Below are 16,214 nucleotides of genomic sequence, written 5' to 3'. Positions count from 1 at the left end.
GCATGAAAAGAGCTAAAGAAAGTGCAACATCTAAACAGCATTTTGCTAATTAATCATCTGTTATTGGATATCTGGTTTGTTTCTACCTCTTAACTAATGTATAATGCTGAAATGACATGGGTGTGCAAATATCTCTGATGGCCTTCTTTTAAATGTTTTTTTTTTCCCCTGTGAGGAGAAAAAAAAATCAAGATTTACTACTCGAGTATTAGTTAACTCAACCTCTGATCCCTTTCCTGTATTACCATCTGTTCTGACTTCATCCCAAGGAATAGGCTTATGGATGAAATTAGAGATTAGATCAAGATCAAGTATAAAGTGAATGCTCCAGAAGAAGGTTTGATTTCAGCTAAAGGATAGGGGTTAATCTGGGTATCAATGGAGCAAACTCCAATGCCAAGGGCTGCTGCTCTATATTCTCTCTAAAGAAGGGTATGGGCTACTTCCACATTCTTCCTCAGCAACACCTTCCCTTCTCCCCATCTTCTTTAGTCCACAAAGCCTCATAAAAACAAACCTTAATCAGCCCCAAACCATTTCAGGACTGGACTATGGCTCACTTATTGTGAAGGTTCCTTTGTATTCTCCCTAGATGACCTAAGGGGAAAGCTAGCCTACTACAAGAAAATCAAACAATCTAGAGTAGGCAGATCCATCCTCCCAAAATATAGAGGTTACAATTACAGTGTAGAAAGTATTTGGGGAATACAGTATCTTGTCTAGGCTAGACTCTTCGAAACAGTACAGCCAATTCACAAGTACTCATTTAATATGTTTTCTCCCAGTTTCTCCTCTTCTTAATCATATTCCCTTACTCTCTGTACTAAGAAGTAACTGAAGAAATACAAGGCCAGAAGAGAAACCTGTAGCTATCAAGCACACAGAATAGGAAAGGTTTTCCAAAAGAAAAACTAGTCTGATACATGCTAACCAACAGTCTTTTTCCATGCCTTCCTGGCAAGAAAGAAAGAAAGAAAGAAAGAAAGAAAGAAAGAAAGAAAGAAAGAAAGGGAGAGAGGGGGTAAGGAGGGAGGGAGGGAGGGAAAGAAAAAGAAAGAACAACTAGATTTGAAAAAAGGAGAAATACAGGGTGTCTAGCCCATTAGGAATGCTATTCTTTCAGTAAAGAGAATATAACAAATCTGCATCACTGTGCTTGTTTTTCACACTAGGAGTATTGAGGAAGGAGAGTGGCCAGTGCCTCACTAGTGTTCAGGCCTCATTAGTAAAGACAACTACAAGGCAGAAAAGCTATCAATAGAAAAGCCATGAGCTCTGCTGTGGTTAAGCTGGCACAGTCAGAAAGGCCATTTCAGTCTCACCTGGACTATGTTTGAAGGGGTGTCAATTTGGGAAACTAGAGATTTTTCACTAGCCAGGTAAGTGGCTCGTGCTTCACACCTGTAATCCTAGCTACAGGTAGCTGAGATCTGAGGATCAAGGTTCAAAGCCAGCCTGGGCAGCAAAGTCCCAAAATTCTCATCTCTAATTACTGTGACTCAAGAGGTAAAATGCCAGCCTTGAGCAAAAGAGCTCAAGGACAGGGCCCAGGCCCTGAGTTCAAGCCCCATGACACCCCCCCCATTCCTGCGCACGCGCACGGCACACACACCCACACCAAACGTGCCCAAATGACTGGCATACAAAGGGAGAAAAAATAGAATTATTAGCAAACTTTCACTGGAATTACATAACAGAGACATTTATAGCAAATTCTCTAGACAAAAGTTCTGTCCCTGAAGGAAGGAGCCTGCAAGAGTTAGCAACAGCCCCTGCCTTGGATCTTTACATCTCTCACCCATCTGGTTTCCGTGGGCAGCTCCATAAGATACTGTAACCAATACCCAGGACCACAGAAGCAGGCTGGATCTTTGAAGGCCTTCAGCTAGTTCAGGAAGCTTCCCTTTTGGCTACTTTTTTCTTTTTCCTACCTTTTTGACTACCTTCTTCTTGCCTGTCAAGCAATGAAATGGTTATTAGGTCAAGAGCTGGGGCGGCAACATTAATGCCAACTACCACTGACATGCAATGTCTATGGCTTTCATGAGAGCAGAGGGAAAGTTGTTTTCTCTGGTCCAACACTGACTTCTCAAGACTAATACCTGCCACCACCTGGTCCTCAAATGAAGAATACAAGCAGGAGCTGTGCGTACAGTAATAGTCAGGTCACCTCACCTGCAGATGTTCCAGAAAGAAACAGTAGTAGAAGACAGAACAAAATGCAAAGAGTTAGGCCGTAGCACCACAGAATTATACTCACAGGATGTGGTGGTACCTTAGCCAGACAATGATTTTCCATGTGTTTGAAGAGAGTTAGAATTACCCTCTAGCTATCCTTATATTACCCAAATCACAGATTTGGGTTTGCAAATGGCTGTGGGATATACAAGGCACAAACTCCCTACCTTTTCAGGAAGACTTCTGACCTATACATAAAAACTGAGCCTTCAAATCCCTAACTATGGATGGAAACACAAAAAAGAAAGGGAAAATACATGTAATAGTTCCAGAAAGAGAGAGAGAGAGAGAGAGAGAGAGAGAGAGTGTGTGTGCGTGTGTGTGCGCGCGTGTGTGTGTGTGTGTGTGTGTGTGTAGAGAGAGAGAGCTCATTACTGAGAAAAGTTTTGTTATCTTAAATATTTAGAACTCTGTGGCATAGAAGAGAAGAAATTAAGGCACGACTGGAGATTTAAAGCATTTCCTAACTACAAATTCTGCCCATAACCATAGTTTGCATCGAGCAAAGCAAATATTTTCATTAACTGCAAATCTGGTAGGGAGGAGTCTCCAAAGCATGCCACAGCCATGAGGACCTTCAGCATTCTGAGCAGCTGGGTTTCTGCACTTTGATCTTAGGCAGACTGCAATAAAAGTGAGACTTAGCGATGGGGTTTGGAGCATTCTAGTTGAACTTGACTTTGTCATCTCACTATAGTATCTGTCCCAAACATGTTGCTTTGTTTGGTTTTTCAGACACAATTAAACATCCAGTTTCCTTGTATTAAAAAGACACAATGCAGAGAGACAAGTTTTTGAACAGGGGGCATAGAGCACGAAGTGGGTGATCCAGTACCTCACAAGCTGCAGACAGCATTCTAGACCTGCAACTTTAACTTCACAGGGCAGGGTGGGGGTGGGGGTTGGAAAGTCGAAGAAAGGCCAGAGCAACCCAGGATGCCAGAGGAAGAAAGTGAAAATCTCTTCAGGGTATCCACTCCAACAATGAGATACTGGTTCTGGGCAACATGACACTAGAAATTCTCTGGTTGATTTAACATTCCTCAGCAGATGCTTAAAAAGGTTTAAGAGGAATTATAGACATTTCACTGTGCAACAACCAGCATGGCTGGCACATTTCTTTCAGTCTTGAATAGACGCAGTTTTCTTTTAACTGCAACCTACTTTATTCTCCACCTCACACTTCAATCATCCTTCCTGTTGCTGTAGCAGAAACAGCAGGACCATGCATCCTCTCCAGGGCAGGCAAACTATCTATCAGGGACCAGGGATTTATCAGGCCTCCCCCGCTGCAATGGCAGGTGTTTCCCATGGAACACTGACACACCATAGATGATCACATCTACTGAACATGCTTGTATCTGGGAATGCCTCTAGTCCAACCACACTGTCTCACAGACAGGAAGGCAGGCCTGGGCTTGAATAGGAAACCTGCAAGCTCAGGCTCTCACCATTCCCGCTGTTTAAGAAATTTGCAACATGGGGGCTGAGAAGGTGGCTCAGTGGTAGAGCGCTTACCTTGCATGCTCGAGGCCCTGGGTTCGATTCCTCAGCACCACATAAGAAAAAAGAAAAAAGTCGGAAGTGGCGCTGTGGTTCAAGTGGTACAGCGCTAGCCTTGAGCTGAAGAGCTGAGGGACAGCGCCCAGGCCCAGAGTTCAGGCCCCATGACCGGCCCCCCCGCCCCCCCCCAAAAAAAGAAATTTGCAACATGGGCTGGGAAGGTGGCTCAGTGGTAGAGATGCATGAGGCCCTGGGTTCAATTCCTCAGCACCACATAAGCAGAAAAAGCTGGAAGTGGTGCCATGGCTCAAGTGGTAGAGCGCTAGCCTTGAGTTGAAGAGCCGAGGGACAGTGCTTAGGCCCAGAGTTCAGGCCTCATGACTGACAAAAAAAAAATGCAGCAAAACAGAGAAACAGAGACGCTCTAAAGTTATAAGGGGTAAATACATTTGGTGAAAAGTTCTGATGATAAATATATTAGGTTTTTCAAGTTATAGTCTCTGTCATATTCTCTATCTCTCTTTCTCTTTCTCTCTCTCTCATACACATACCTAATTTAAAATAATCAATTTTCTGAAGTCCAAAAATAAAAGACCAAAAGAGGCACAGGGCCAAATGGACACTTACAAAGTCTTATCTATTTATAATATATAAAAATTGCATCATACACGTAAAAAAAGTAGAAAAGTCAAAGTTATAACTTCTATAAAAATAATGGCAATGCTAAAGGAAGAAAGTCATCCAGTAAGACATTTTAAAATGGCAGAAAAGGCTTTTGATAATAGTTGTTTTTTATTTTAAGTATGTTTAAGTATGAAAAGGGATTTAAATTTACAATGGAAGAAAATGTAAATCTGAGAGATGACTGTTTAAAGGTGGGCATGCAGCATGGTAAAGTCGGACATTAAAGATTCAAGTACATGGAGTACAGGATTAGAGAAGGCTTTTTATAAAACGAGGGCAAGAAAGGCAGGCAGATGAAAGCAAAAGACTACTTCAGAAAGGATAGAACTGAGAAAGGCAAGGGTGAGCTCAGACATTCAGGTAAATAGGTCTGCAGAGGCAGGAAATAAGATTTCCATTTATCGTGCCATTGAAGTGGCTTGGGAAGGCGGGGAATGAAAGCTTAGAATAGAAAGAGAAAGATGTTCTGTTTATCCAGCTCAGAAAATGGGACCCGTGTGATACATTTAACTAGGGCATTAAGTGTATTACAGCATCTTTTGTGCAGTTCCTGCTTTGAATACACTAATGTTTCTTAAACATATATTCCACCGTAAGGTTTTATAACCACGCAACTCATGTATACTTAGAATCCTAGAAAATGGGAGATTTTCTCCATAAGACCCAGCATCATTTCTGAACCCTGAAGAAGGCTCTCTCTGCAACTGAATGTACTTGAGAGCATTTTATGGGGTCTCCTAGCATTTAGGCAGAAATGCTAGTAAATGTGTATCTTTAAAAGGAAATTTAAGATACCCACAGCCAAGTAAATAATTGTCAAAAATGTATTCACACAATTGTAACTAATTCTACAGTGATGCCAACCAAGAGGCAAATAAGCAGTTAGCCCTCAGGGTATGGAATAACCTAGCCAAGAGGAGAAGTTGATCCTTTTGTCTCTAGAAATACTGTCCTCGTGCTACAAGTTACAGAACCAACTGTATAAATGTGTTCTGCCTTGAAGCAGATGAGTAAACAGACTGGCATTTCCTCTCTAATTGTCCAAGTTTTTCCTTTAAGTCATGTCGCCAGGCAATGACTTTCTGTGCCTGAAAAAAGCATCTGACCTCAGACAAACTTCTACCCCCATACTCTATGGAAGAGCACTTTAAGATAAATGCTTTTCTAGATGTACTGTAAGCTGCCAGGACAGGGTGCTAGACACACTCTACATATCTCTTCATTAAACCTTACAAACATCAAGTAGGCAGTATTACTAGCCCCTTCTCAGATAAGATACCTAGACACAAAAAGGATCAAGTAACAGGCCAGCAACACCAGCAGATGTCTGAGCTGAGTTTGAACTCAGGCATTCAGACCCACAACCCATTGTCTCAGTACTGCTCCCCTTCCAAAGCTGCTGAGACACACTTTCTACATTATGTCATTCAGTATACTTAATAGGGAAAACCAAAAATAGTGTATGTAGGTCTACACACAGTACTGGGCTGCTGTGAAAAGAAACCTGTTCCCTCATCTATTTTCCCCTTCCGTGCCAGCCTGTTAATTAGTTCCAAGCACTCCTGGAATGCTCCACTGGGGAGGCACCCAGGCCAGCAATCATTAATTTTCTTTCAGTCATACCTTATGCTGTTGCCACACAAGTGAAGTGAATCAGAGATGTAGGTATTAATATAAGTCATCAAGCACCTAAATAGTTTGTTTTCCTTCTCCTTTACCTGCATTAACTCACAGTATTTGGGTCTGGTGCCTCTATGGCACCAGAGAAAACCAGGTCCAGACTGTCTTCTTCTGCTAGATGAAGGTGTGGCTAAAAGTTCATCTGACATATACGCGGAATTCACTCCTGTGCATTTCTTCAGCAGCTCATAGACCCAGGTCCTTAGGCCTTGTAGACTGCACCACAACTTAAAATCCCATGGTTCTGTCAGGCCCAGTGCCCCAACACCTGATCATAGCAGCAGTCCCCAGACCTTCCATTAAGGAAGAAGCATGCATCCTCATACAGGAAGCATTTTTAACTGTTGCAGCTCAGGCTATGGATGTTAAAATTTGCCAAGTGATTCTAGTATGCAGCAGAGATTGAAAACAAGTAATGCTAGAACACGGTCAAAATCTGGAATGTTTGTGTTCCTACCACAAAGCAAAGAGAGGACAATGAACTTCATCTAGGCATGGTAGTAGCACTGCTGCAATCCCAACACTCAGGAGTCTAAGGGATCATGATTCCAAGTTTGAAGCTAGCTTAAGCTACACAGCAAGACCCATCCCCAGCAAAAAGAAGAAGAAAAAAAAGAACCTTCAAGGAACTAGCAGCTTCATGAAGCTTAATGAAAGTATTCATTATTCAACATGTACATTCACTGCCTTTTACAAGTAGAAATTTGTGCATGAATGAGTTTATGTACAGATATGTATATGTATACACATGTGTACACCCTTGTTCACGCAGAGAGCATCTCCAGAAGGACACACGGAACATATCATATACTGCCTGCTGCTGGAAATAGGAAGTGACCGACTGAGAGCACAAGGAGAAAGCTGACTCTCTCATTATGACTTATAATCTCTCTGTGCATATATTTCCTACAAATACATTTCCAAGGATTAAGCCAGCAGGGCCATACTCTTTGGAAGCTCTGGGGAGAATGTAGTCCCAACCTTCCTGTAGAGTCATCACTCCAACCTCTACCTGCATCACTGCGTTGGCATCTCCCTCTATGTCCTGTCATTCCCTTTTAAGACACCAGGCATGTACAGTTATTGCTCACGGAATCCAACAGGACCTTTTAACTTATTTTAACTAAATAACATTTGCAAAGTTTGCATGTCCAAATAGAGACACTTTCATAGTACTGTGGCAAAGGTAGAAACTTCAATGTATCTCTTGGTGAGAATACATCTCCCCGCATAACACTTTTCCTTCCAACAAATACAGAAGTCAAAAAGCAACATCTAAAGAATTTGAGAGAGGAAACAGCATTACCGAGTCTTGTATGACTACTAAACTTCACATTATATGTCAGATCAAAAAAAAATTCTTGGATACTCCAAAGTTCAGAACATGTTCAGCATACTTATCTTTTTGAATAGAAGATAGATTACTTAAGAAGAGTACTCAATAGTAAGAACATTGTGGTTTAGAAAGAAGGAAAAAGGCAATAAATGCTATAATCCAAGCCTTCTAGCATACAGTTTACTAACCTTCTCCTCCCTCTTCCCATTTGGGAACATTTTTTTTTCATTTTTCTTTTTTCCTGAATCCTTCACTTCATAGTGCAGAAAGAATTCCCTACCTTATCTGGGTGACCTCTTAAAATTATCACTGGAGCTGCTCTGCCAGACCTAATAATGGCTCACATTTTTCATGTGATTAGGATACTGGGCAGAAAAAGTTCTCTGAGCCCACCCACCCTCCAAACAAGCAAAGACAAAACACTACAATGGCTATTTTCACTGGCAAGAAACAAGTTACAGAAAAGAAAAAAGTCAGTTTATCATATGAACAACACTTTTAAACCATGTGGAATGAATATCTAGACAACAGACACCATCTTTTATATGCTATATGACAGTAACAGGAATATTATATACATAACCAAAGGTTTAGAAGGAAATTCAAGGGCCAAGAGTATTGTAGTACAGGGCAAAAAAATGAGTGATCACAACATACAAGCTAGAATGATGGTGGTCCCAAGGCTGGCCTCAAGCATAAATATCAGACTAATATGTGAAAAAAAACTAATAAGGGACAAAAAAGAAAGCTAAATAAAATGTGGACAGTGGCTGTTACTTATTTTTTCTTTTGTGGTACCGGGGTTTGAACTGAGGGCTTTAGCTATTCTCCCATTCAACAATGGTTATTCTTAAGGTAATGAGAACATGGGCAGGTTTCTCTTCTTGTTTTCAGGTGGAATTATATTTTGGCACTTCATTAACTTTTCATGAGATAAAATGCACTTCATTTTATAATGAGCACTTACTTGAAATGAACTTACATCCATCTCCATTTTATTATAGACCCTGCCCAGCAGAGACCTGTCAGGTTCCAGGGGTTCCCGAGTTTCTGGCTCTTAGTCTTAGACCCTCTAATCATGTTCACTGTTCTTCAACCCAACCAGCTCTGACATGTCTCCACCTTACTGATGTAGGACACTCTTGCCTACTGACTGATCTACAATGAAATTCTAGACTAGCTTCCCCTCCCAAAGGACTGAACCAGAAAAGTCACTAGCCTAGTTGTTTTCACTCAACTTCCCTGCCTCCAACCTCCGATCTAACCAATTAATGCTTTTCTTAACATTAAACTTATTTTAAAACAACAATCTGAACATATTATCTTAATTTATAATGACAAACGTAGAGAACTCCATTGTTCCACTGAACTCACTTGAGGATAACAACAAATGATCACCAGACTGTGATGCTGCACCTGTCCAAGTCAATGGTGCCCCAGAACCAGCAATGAGGCCACCTGCAACTGTATATCCAACCATTGAGTATCCAACTCCTGCAGCCCCTTCTACATCCGTTATATACCTAGCTCCAGAATCACTGCCAGAGCCCATTTACCTTTGAAATGTACATTGTGGGTGTCAGGGGCATGTCAGGGCTTACAAAGTGCTGTTTTACTAACTACGAGTATAGGCCCATCATGTATATTTGTTCTAATAAATAAGCTAACACAACTGTTTGTTTTTTCTTTTTTGTTATTACTAGAGCTTCAACTCAGGGCCTGGAAGCTGCCTCCGTTTTTTGGCTAAAGACTGGCACTCTACCACTAGAGCCACAGCTTCACTTTGGCTTTTTGCTGGTTAACTGGAGGTAAGAGTCTGACAGACTTTCCTGCCTGTGCTGACTTTAAACCTTGATCCTCACATCTCAGGTTCTAGAGGAGCTCTGATTACAGGGGTGAGCCACTGATGCCCAGCAACCTTCCAACTGTTAACTCTTAGTGTGTATGCTAGACAGCTTACTACTTAGTATGCATTCATTTATCTATTCATCCTTTCTCATTTAAACTATATGCTGTCACTATACCCTTGTTATAGATGAGAAAACCAAGACAAAAGAAGACTAAGAAAGTTAACTGGGTTCCCACAGCCTACAAGTGGCAGACCCAGATTTGAACCCAAGCAGTCTGACTGTGGAGTCAGAACACTCAATCACAGTATCACAGTGGCCTGTCCCAGGTAAGGGATTCCCTAACCAAGGTGTATACTATGCATGGAACACAGTTTGGAGCTTAAGAAATATTGTCAGTTACAGATACTTTAGAAAGTCATGTTTCTCTGAATGATAGTCATCAGGAACATTCTGTTACATTGGACATGCTGACATTTTGGGGGTGGAAAAATAAGTGGAGGGAAAAAGACTTTGAGAACAATACCATAACCAGTACACCACCCCCTCACTAAGTACTCAGATCCAAACTCTGACAGTCCCATCAACAAAGCTGTCTGCCAGCAGGCCTTGCTGCAAGAGAAAAGGAAAGAATGGAAGAGAGTTGCTATCACTTATTACAACTCCTTACATAGAAAATGAAATCTATAAACATTGGGGGGATGGCACAGCATTAGTAGGTAGCATGTAAAGTTTTTCTTCCACAAAACATACTTGAAAATGCAATACAACCAACTTAGTTGATATTCTAGAAAGATGTAGGCTAAATCAACTGTACATGTTGAAAAGGACCTTCACAAGGTCCTTCTCAATTTATATGAAGTATAAATGACAGAGGTGAGGATGAGATGACTGCATTTTCTGTATTTTATTTGTACGAGGATGTTGAAGTTTTGTGGGGAGTTTCTGTATTTTCTTAGCCATATTGCTGCTCCACCATCGCGCGCGCGCACACACACACACACACACAACATTGCTCAGTTTTCAAAAGAGCAGCCTCAATTACATGTCTAGTAAAATATCTTAGCAACAATGTCAATATTGTCTCATTGCAGAGAACCACATTAACATTCCACTCTAATCGTGATTTCTCAAAAACAAAATGGAATGAAAGTTATTTACTTCATTCTCTATGAGTATCTCTCTGGGAAAAAAATGCACTCCTAACATCATGTAAATTAAGCATCAAAATAATATTCACTAGCTATTACTTCTGACTTGGAACTTTAAGTATGTGAATAAGCAAATGGTGACAAGGAATCAACATAAACACAAGTACCAAATAAAATACACAGAAAAATTACTTTGATCAAATCCTGTTTCTTGTTGCTTCTGTAAATAGAATCCTTTCACTTATCTGTATATCTGTATTTCAAGTTCACTTTATAAGATTGCCAAAAGCAGGGTTTATTAGATAATAAGGGGTCTGATTCTTCTAAGAATTTTTAGTTACAAATGTGGACGGCTGGCTGGGAGTGTCCCTACAGTGACCTAGGAAATAAAGAGTATACTAGCAGCTCCCAAATCTAAACATCCAAAATCATTTCTCAAGGCACTGTAATCCCACCTACTAGAGAGAGGGTGATAGGAGGATGAGTTTGAGGCAAGCCTAGGCCATTAGTAAGATCATGTCTCAAAAAAAAAATGAAGTTGGAGGCATGCCTCAGTTGGTGGAGCACTAGCCAATGAGTGAAAGTGTTAGGTACTGAGTTCAAGTCCTAGCCTTAGACCAAAAATAAAATAAAAAAATAAAATGAAATGAAATAAAAGCCAGTGGTACAGCCCATATCTAGGAAGTATCAATCCCTGGATTCAATCTCCAGCCTGTATATATACACATACATACACATGTGGTATGCATGTAAATATATATTTACATACGTGTGTATACATACACATACGTGTATACATATATAATTTCTACTACTCCAAAATATTATAGATGCTTTAAGCAACACTTGTGGTGAGTGATTTAGGTCTGGTGAGAATTTCAGTCATCTGGTACCTAGGTGAACTGGCCAGATTTAGAAATTAATGCATCAAACAATTACACTATGGTATCATCTTGTAAAGCTGAAGCAATTGCTGAATCATATGTGCCACAGCACCTCCAAATGCACAAAATCTTTGCAGACACACAGGCTGCTGGCTCCAGATCCTGGCATCCAGGCCTCACATCCCTGCCCTCTTCTAACTCCTAGCAAACACATGCCCTGTGGACTGTTTACAACAACCATTCACACAGCACTCTGCTAAGGACAAGACTAGCTAGCAGCTCCTTCCTCCATCTGCACCAGATGGAATTGCAAGGGTCCAGTCTGCCACACAGACTAGTGAGCTAAGGAAACAAAATATCCAAGATGTTCCATACACTGAAGGCTAAGGAAAGAGGGTCAATGGCAGAAATTACCATAAATTATAATAATTTCAGTATTTATAAAATGCTTACTATAGTCAAGGCATGGTTACAAGCACTTTTTTGGGGGGGAGGGGGTCCGGTCATGGGGCCTGAACTCTGGGCCTGGGCGCTGTCCCTCAGCTCTTCAGCTCAAGGCTAGTGCTCTACCACTCAAGCCACAGCGCCACTTCCGGCTTTTTTCTTTTTGCTTATGTGGTGCTGAGGAATGGAACCCAGGGCCTCATACATGCAAGGCAATCACTCTACCACTGAGCCACCTTCCCAGCCCCACAAGCACTTTGATTTATTTAATCTTCACAAGAGCCACCGAGAGAGAGAGAGAAAGAGAAAGAGAGAGAGAAAGAGACTATCATCTTTCTGTATCAGCAGGGCACTGGTTCCAACCGCACACCCCCACCCCCTGGTGAGTACCAAAATCTGATGATATTCAAATCCCTTATACAAAATGGCATAGTACTTGCATATAACATATGCGTATTTTATATATTTTAAATCACCCCTGCATTATAACTCCTGATATAAAAAGTTATGTTGTATTGTTACCCACATTTTTACCCTCACATTGAGATTTAGAAAACAACCCATTTTCTTTGACTCGTAATTGCAAATGAGACAGAGTTATCTTTATTTTATAGGCAAGAAACCAGGATTCAGAAAAATAAATTGTTCCCAGAGAACTAGCAGGCACATTCAAACTGAATCTCTTAACCTATATTTTTTAAAGCCAACTAGAAATACTCTTAACTCATTTTTAAGATGCTACATCCTTAGCTATAAAGGGATCTAAGGTACTCTATGGGAAGTCCAACAACCATGGCTGCAGGGGAACAAACCATTCCTAGACAACTGTCTCACCTTCAGAATCTTGGGACTAAGAATATAGCTCTAAAAGGTTTAATCTGATTAGCAGCAAACTCACACAATAAGCACAGAAACAGAGGACTGACCTCCTTAAGAATGTGGTGTGGAAGCTCTCATTTTCAACACTAAAGTTAGACAAAATTCTTTTGCTTAATCTCCAAAATAAAGGATGACATACATGAGTCATTTTAGGTTTTACAATTCAGAATTAAACAGGAAGCATGTTTGTTTTCCTTAAAACTGCAGATATGTAAGCTATCACTGGTTAGCTACCTACCAAAATATTACAACAGCCACTGTATTCAACAACAATTTTTTAAAAAGGAAAAAAAAAACCAACAACAAGCAAATGAGCAAACAAAGAACCCATGCACTCAGGATGCCTAAAGGTCACTGGTCAGGGGCCTAATTCCATTTTGTCCCTCTGCCTGCACTGTTGCATCTGAACTTTTCATGAGTCTCTCCCTGAAGTCACCTTGGTCTCAAGGAAGGAGAAGACTGATGCATGGGTGCCTTGTGACAAGAACCGAAATTCACTTTTCTTTTGGGGACCAGACCCTAACTGAAATGACAATGATCAAGTTGGTCATATCTGTCTGGGAAATTCATTATACAATCTCTCATTCCTTGCTCCAATTCTTCCTCTACTTAAATTGTGTATCAGTACACAGAAAGAGATCTTGGGGTCACTAACCCCATGTCTTCCCAAAGTATCCACATTCTGATTAAATCACCAGTGGCCCACACCTGTAATCCCAGCTACACAGAAGGCTCAGATCGGAGGATCCAGGTTCAAAACTAGCCTGGGAAGGTAAGGCCATGAGATTCTTATCTCCAATTAACCACCAAAAAGCCGGAAGTGGAGTTGTGGTTCAAATGATAGAGTACTAGCCTTGAGCACAAAAGTGTAGGGACAGTGCCTAGGCCCTGAGTTTAAGTCCCTGGGAGCAGAGAAAAATCACAAAGAAGAAAGAATCAGTGGCTCACACGGAAGTCCAAATATGGAGTTTTCATGGGAATTATGCTGCATATGGATGATAACAGTCATATATAACAAGTCTTTTCTTTTTTTAAAATAAAACACCTTCAGGCAAGGAAAAACTTGGAACATGAAATTAGATTTTACTTATTTTATTAAAAAAGTCTCTGAATATCTAATTTAGAATTTCCCTATTGCAGATTAAGCTTCTAGCTCATTCACACATATACATACATACAGAAAGGTATATGGGGGGGGCGCAAGTTATATAGTGTTGCTTAGTTTTGTGACATCTTGGAGGGTGATTCAAATAGGCATGGGTCTGGCGAGAGGTGTTACTGGCCCTAAGGAGTGGATGGTACGGGGTGACTGACTTCTTCCTCCTAGTCCAGAGCTTTCTCCAAATAACTCTGTCAGAAAAAACCAGAAGTGCAACATGAAACTATCATGGCTCAGTATGTATAGGTGTATGACATAAATGCCACATATTTATTCTCTTCTTTCTCTAACAAATCCTTCACTCTTTCTATTTCCTTAGACCATAGGGAAAAGCTACAAAGAGGTGGAGTGGGGCAGGGGCCTTCAAAAAATAAAGATTTTTACTCGAGGGAATGGGTTGGGTAAAATTTTACAAACTTGTCTTTACAAGTCTATTCTCAAAATTACTTTGGCAAATTGTGAAATGCTGTTAACAATGGGAAATGATTTCAGTTAAATTTCTCAAAGAAGGATAAAATGCAAGCACTTGGTACAATAAAAGGTTAAAAATTATTTCTAAAGTATAAATTGCCATACAGCAACTGACTCAGAGCTTGTTTGGTTTTGTTCTGGGGAAAAGGATAAAGATGAGACACGCACTGTTAGAACCCAAAGTAGATGATAGACTTAGTACTTGAGAATATGAAATCATAGAAAGAAACCACTAAAACACCACTCTTTGCCTGAGATCCATCCTGCCTTCTTCAACTTCCAGGGAAGAAACAACAAATTTTCAGAGTTTCTATGTAAGCTAGGAGTTGTGATGTATACTTTTAAACCTAGCACAAGAAAGACTGAGATAGGAAGACTAAAAGTTAGGCTACCTAATGATGTTTCTGTTGTTTTGTTATTTGATTTTGATTTTGTTTTGTTTTCTTTATTTCTGAAATAAAGTCTATAGGTCTATGTTGCCCAGGTTAGACTCAAGCTCGTGATCCTCCGGCCTCACTCTCTGGAGTGCCATGATTACAGGTCTAAACTACAACAGGACTACACAACAACTTCTAGGACAATCTAGACTCAATAGCAAGACCCTGGCTCAGGTACCCTGCATTTTTTATATACAATTTTCTAATTTGGGGAGGGGGAAGGGAAATAACAAAATGCAGAAATAAGGATATAGGCTGCCCCATTGTAATAATGAGATGTACAAGACACTATGTTGAAAACAAATTTTACAATTTCGGGGTGGGGGGAGGCAAGAGTTAGGGAAGTGGGGAGGGAAGGGATGGTAGGAGAAAAACAAAGGAGGGGGTAACAATGTTCAATAGGAAATGGACTCATTACCTTACTCATGTAACTGTAACCCCTCTGTACAGTATCTTTACAATAAAACATTAATTTAATTTAATTTAAAAAAGAATATTACTGCAAAAAGACTGAAACAGTCTGAAAATAATATTTTTGTTCTTTAAGCTATCACACAGTACTGAATATCTAGCAAAAGTCAAATTGTCAAGTTAGAAACTTTTGTAGACAGGTTCTCTTATTTAACCCTGACAACCTTGTAAGGTTAACTTTTTAACATTAAGAAATTTATCCAAGTTCAAGTTAACTGAGAGGTGATCAAGCTGAGATCTGAATCTGTGTCTTGTTTGTGGTTTGGGGGGGGGGGTTTGTTCATCATGGGACTTGAACTCTGGGCTTAGGTGGTGTCCCTGAGCTCTTCAGCTCAAGGCAAGTGTTCTACCACTTTCGCCACAGTGCCACCTCTGGTTTTCTGGTGGTAAACTGGAGCTAAGAGTCTCACAGGTTTTCTGTCAGGGCTGGCTTTAAACCATGATCCTCAGCTCTCAGACGCCTGAGTATTATCTAGAACTATAGGCATGGGCCACCGGTGCTAGGCTTGTGTCTTGTAATTCTAAAGGATATGTTTTTTTTTTCTCTAGACTGTGCAAGATGAACATAGGAAAAACTGATGAAGGAATCTATCAAATCAGAAAGAACAGTATTCCACACTTACAGAAAAACAGCTTGGTTGTGTTCTATGTTTAAATCATGTTCTAATATTCTGCAGAATCTACTTACCCTGGTAAAGAGAACTATATTACCTTTATAATGAATTATTTCTGCTATTTTTTGGTTGGGAAACATTTTTGGAGTCTGTTAGCTAGAAGATACCAAATACCCATAGCTCAGCAAGACAGTCACTGCACTAAATTCCTAAATAATAGCCCACAACCACAGAAAATGGGCAATGCAATGCAGAATAATCAAAAGCAGCCTCATATTTTCTGAATAAAACAAAGCATCATTTGTATTGAGACATTTTTAGGAGGTACCACTGGAAACCAGATTGCAGCCTGGAACAGCTTAAAATACCAAGTTTAACAATCACATCAATGGCTTTTAAACTTTAGAGGCAAACAG

The 16,214-nt window shown here is 40.3% G+C and overlaps 1 protein-coding gene across 1 annotated transcript in view; it reads right to left on the bottom strand.

Moving 5' to 3' along the window:
* Tanc1 (tetratricopeptide repeat, ankyrin repeat and coiled-coil containing 1) overlaps positions 1-16,214 on the bottom strand; it is a 232,915-nt gene that overhangs the window by 125,034 nt on the left and 91,667 nt on the right. The gene's annotated exons all lie outside the window — the stretch shown is intronic.

Source organism: Dipodomys ordii, unplaced genomic scaffold, assembly GCF_000151885.1.
Source record: "Dipodomys ordii isolate 6190 unplaced genomic scaffold, Dord_2.0 Scaffold5, whole genome shotgun sequence".
In the NCBI taxonomy this organism is placed as follows: domain Eukaryota; kingdom Metazoa; phylum Chordata; class Mammalia; order Rodentia; family Heteromyidae; genus Dipodomys; species Dipodomys ordii.
Note: the sequence above shows the minus strand (reverse complement) of the source record. Positions and strands in the feature narration are given on the sequence as shown.